The sequence below is a fragment of the Mesoplodon mirus genome (genome assembly GCF_964341445.2).
Source record: "Mesoplodon mirus genome assembly, chromosome: 5".
Taxonomy (NCBI): Eukaryota; Metazoa; Chordata; class Mammalia; order Artiodactyla; family Ziphiidae; genus Mesoplodon; species Mesoplodon mirus.
This window is the reverse complement of record NC_138980.1, coordinates 147,405,673-147,410,627: the sequence shown is the minus strand read 5'-3', so window position 1 is coordinate 147,410,627 and position 4,955 is coordinate 147,405,673.

Below are 4,955 nucleotides of genomic sequence, written 5' to 3'. Positions count from 1 at the left end.
ATAATCTTTTGCAGGATGCCTGAAACTGAAGCTTTGGGGAAAGGTGAAAATTTTGTTTTGTCCTAACTTTGAATACTCTATTGATTTTAGTCTCAAGACTTGTAAGACCTTGAATATATACTAGAAAAAAATGTTTAGAAATTCACTATTGATAATTTTCATGTCCATTTAACACTTGCTAGTTTTATATATAGAAACTCAACTTGTGTAATATATCCAAGTGCTTTGGGGGATAATCTAAAGCCTGGGATCACCTGCAAAAGCTGAGTTTGGCTTTTTTCCTTTTTTCCTTTTCTGTGAGACACCATATAATCTAAGCAGGTTCTTATGTAGAGAGCTCTAGAGAGTAGGAGAATGTGACTATTTAAGGAAAATCATACATCCAACTCTATGAGATATGGTAAGTCTGGCATTTCTTCTACTGAGACAATAAAGTAATAATCTTTGGAAGATATTTCACTATTCCATGGAAAACAGTAGAGTTTATTGAAAAAGCTAGAGTTGGCTAATCTAACAAGAACTCCTAAGCTTCCTTTTTGGTAGCACCAAGGAAATCTGGGAAGTTCTCTGTTAGGTACAGAGAAGGGCAATTGGTGGAAAATACATGGCCCCTTCAGTAGGCATTATCAGTGTCTGAAAATCATATGCAACCTGGGCAGATAGCCCATCAATGTCATGTGAGCTCGTGGGGGAAGAAAAGGGGAAGAGTGAGAGTACCATCATTATGAGAAATCAACATTTGCCAGAGAAATTGCTAACAGGAGGAGGGCAGTATAGTTAGCAACAGCTTTTTGACTGATATTCACAAAAACTTGTGAACCTTAAAGTTAAGTCATAGGTCTGTTCCCTTTTTGACATTAGATAGCCCTGTTTGTTCATTATTCTTACCATTTTCCTTTTGATATCTTGTCCCTTGGATTCTTGTAAATAGAGAAGCAACAGACTATTGGTTGATGGGGGTTTTTTTCTTTGTTTTTTAGCTTTTAAAATGGAGCTCAAATGCCTAAATCCTTCCATTTCAAGAGTTCCTCTCCTAGATAAGGTTTACGTAGATGTATGAATGATTTCCAAATTAGCCCAGATTGGGAATTGAAGTAAGTTGAGTTAATGAAGTTTAACTTTTAGAACTGTTTTTAGAAAGTTACATTGCAATTCACTGTCATTCATAAAAAAGAAAAAAGAAAACCTTTAAAATGTCTGTTTGAAATGAAAGACTATCAGAGAGTTGTTAAAAATAAAATAAGCTACAAAAAGGGTCAGTTTATGTTAAATTTAGAGTATTTCAAGTTTCCAGGGAAACAGAACATACAGAAATTAAAAGCAGATGTTCTTAAATTGATGCCTTGGAAAAGCCCCACAAGGCTTAACCCTGTGCTGGGTAATGTTGCTTACCCCCAAAACTTCATTTGCCAATTTTTTTGCAGTGCGAATTTTGAAAACAACAGTGTTCCCAGAGCAAACATAGATATTATTACAATGTCCTAATGCCCTGGTTATTACTTGGTTATTACTCCACAGTGTTGAACAAGTTACCCACCACTGCCTCACTGCCAAGTCAAAGTAGCATAACTGTTCTTTCTTCCACAAAAAAAAAAAAAAAAAAAAAATCCTGACAAATTTAATAGCTGGCAACTTAACATGTAAACCTGAAGCCCAATTTGCTACTAGATTCGCATTGGCTACGGTAAATTGAAAAATAAAATCTAATATTTTTGTCCCCTAGTTATTTCCCATTATTTCAGCAAAAAGGATGGAAAATAGAGTTGGGTCGATAAATTCCTTGGAGTTCAAATTCTATAGTAAATTTTGAATGATAGAGATGATAACTAATCAATTCTAATGCTTTCTTGAGACTTTTTTTCTTTTTTCTTTCTTTTTTTTGTGTACGCGGGCCTCTCACTGTTGTGGCCTCTCCCATTGCAGAGCACAGGCTCCGGATGCGCAGGCTCAGCGGCCATGGCTCACGGGCCTAGACGCTCCGCGGCATGTGGGATCTTTCCGGACCAGGGCACGAACCCGTGTCCCCTGCAACGGCAGACAGACTCTCAACCACTGCGCCACCAGGGAAGCCCTTCTTGAGACTATTGAGCTTCATTTTCTACAGTGCCTGAGTTGCTCCCTGGTGATACAGTCACAGAGCCCTGTCAATTCCATCCTGTTGCAGAGATACTATTTCACATATAACAAACATTTTAAAATCCTTAATGTTAGTGTTTAAAGACTTTCCTATAGGAAGCCTCACTGGTGTATGGCTGCAAGGTCAAGGCAAGCAGTTTTCTCAGTATTTGCCTATGTGAAATCTGTCCTGTGCTCTGCCAGTGCCTATTTGTGACACTGCCTCCTGGACCACAAGAGATTATCCTGAAGTCTGAGGCCAATGCAGCATCTCTGTTTTTTACAGCCTAGCAGATGGGCAGCTGGCCAGCTGTTGTGAGTTTTAGTCACCATATTTTCTACATTACTTGAGGGAATGTTTCATAGACATGCAGATTGATAGTGAGCACGTTTGTTCATATACTAGAGACCAGCATTTCCCAGCCTTGACACTATTGACATTTTGGACTCAATAATTCTTTGTTGTGGGAAGGTATCCTCTGCATTGTAGAATGTTCACCAGCACCCCTGATCTCAATCTACTAGATGCCAGTAGCATCCCTTACCCCCGTCTCAGTTGTGACGATCAGAAACATTTCCAGATATTTCTAAGTGTCTCCTGGGGGTAAAACCATCCCCATCTTAGAAGCACTGCTGTAAGCAAAGGGTAAATGAAAGGGGCTTTGCAGAAGAGAAGTGTTGTTTAGGAGAAATATCTGGTGGCACTGGAAGGGGAGGGAATATGAACTAAGGAAGAGACTTGGAAATAGAAGAGGTCATATTATAGAGAGACACAGTTACCACTTGGGAAATTGTGAGTTGTCTTTGATTTTATTTCAGGAAATGTTTATTAAGTTGGTGTTATGTGCTAAGCACAGTGTTTATTGCTGTAGATATTTAGACCAGTGATGCATTTAAATTGCTTGCAGTCTGGTAGAGGAATTAGAAAAGGAAACAATTACAGTCACATATGAACTGCAGTAAGGGAACTTAACCCAGTTGATTCAAAGAGGAAGGGAGAGAAGCCAACAAGAAAGGCTTTCCAGAAGATTGACCTCTGTGTTGAAGGTCAAATAAGAGTTAATCACATTTGGAAGGATGTGGGAAGGTTATTGTTCTTATAGGAAAAACAGGTGCAGTGTACTTATCTGAAACAGCAAGTGCAGAAATGTGTAGTGGGTGTTTCTGTGTTTCTGAGTGTGTGTGTGTATGTGTGCATGGGCATGGGCACGGGCACACATGAGGGAGAAAGCAAGAGACTGACAGATAAAGACAGATAGAAAGGGCAAAAATGTGACATTGGTACGTTTAGAAAAATGTAAGTAATTCTACCTTGCTAGAGCAAAGATGTTTAATGGGAGAGTAATAAAGAGACAAAGCTGGAGAAGAGGTCAGGGGAAAAATTATGATGGACCTTGGAAAAAAATATTATAGTTTAGGTTTTATCTGCAAGGACATAGGAAGGATTGTGAGCTGAAGGGTGATGTTTTAGAAATGTAATTCTAGAAGTAGTGAAGAGAAGATATTGGAGTTGAGTATAGGCCAGAGGTAGAAAACTTGAAGGCTGTTGTAGCTTTCCACACAGGTAACAAAGAGAATTTAAGAAGTGGGGAAAAAAGTAAAGGAGCAGTGGAGGATATTGCAACAATTTCCCCACCCTCCCAAATCTCAACCAAGGTTTAAGTGACAAGAAAGAAGAGGGGTATATGTATTAGATAGCTGAGCATATGAAGAATACAGAGAAAAGAGCTGTGATAAGGAATGAAGAAGAAAAACTCCTGGAATGATCGTAGGTCTCCTGCTTAAGTGATTAGTTGTGTGGTAGACTCATTTATCAAGTGAGAAAAAAGGAAGGAAAGAAAAGAAATACAACCATGTGTATTGGGAACGATGATAAATTCAGTACCGGACATACTAAGCTTAAATTGCCTAAGGGATATTTAAGTGGAAATGTGAAATGAGTGGTAGGATACATGGTTGGGGAATTCAGCAAAGGGGTCTTGGCTAGAGATTTGTAAATCGTTTGGAAATAAATGATCATTGAAACCAGGGTTATAAAGAATATTACCTTGGAAAACTGAGCGCCAACAGAGCAAAGTTAGAAGGACATCATCCAACTAGGAAGTATAACAGAGCCAAGAATTGAATCAAGGTTTGTGGATCCTAGTCTGGGGTCTGAACCGCTGTACAGTTGGCCGGCTCTAATTCTCAACACCTATCTGCAACTCATTCTTAAAAATTTACAACTCAAGCATCATGCTTGTGGGGCCGTTCCTGTTCCTCCATTCTGCTAATAATAGTCCTCAGGGCACCACTGTCGCCTGTATATAGCTTTATCATAGAACTCAACATGGTGAATTGCATTTTGTTTTACACTGGATATTGCTATGTATGGAGGGGAGAGACCTTATCATAATCAGCTTGTATTTCCTGCACATGACAGAATGATTGCATATTCTACGTGCTCAATAATATTTTGCTGAAAGAAATGTAAACAATGAAAGTGGGTCTACAACAGATTATGTGTTGAACCAAGTGGAATACATTTTTAATAAGCTCATTCTGTTTGTCATGATTTAAAATTTTTACTAGTCTTAAAATGTTTTATACTCATGCTATTTTAAAGTTATATACCAAGCCACCAAATTCCCATTCACCCCATATTCTCATCTTTCAGTTTAATGTTGCTAGCACTTCTCCCATTAGAACCAAACTACAAAGTTCAGTAGAGAGACAACTTTGAAAAACAGGCATAGTAGCAAAAAGTTTGCCTAATTGGATTTCCTCATCTTTTACAAATGAAATTCTAAAAGACAGCAAAAGAAATAACATCCAATTCCTTTTATGGTTAATGCCCATAA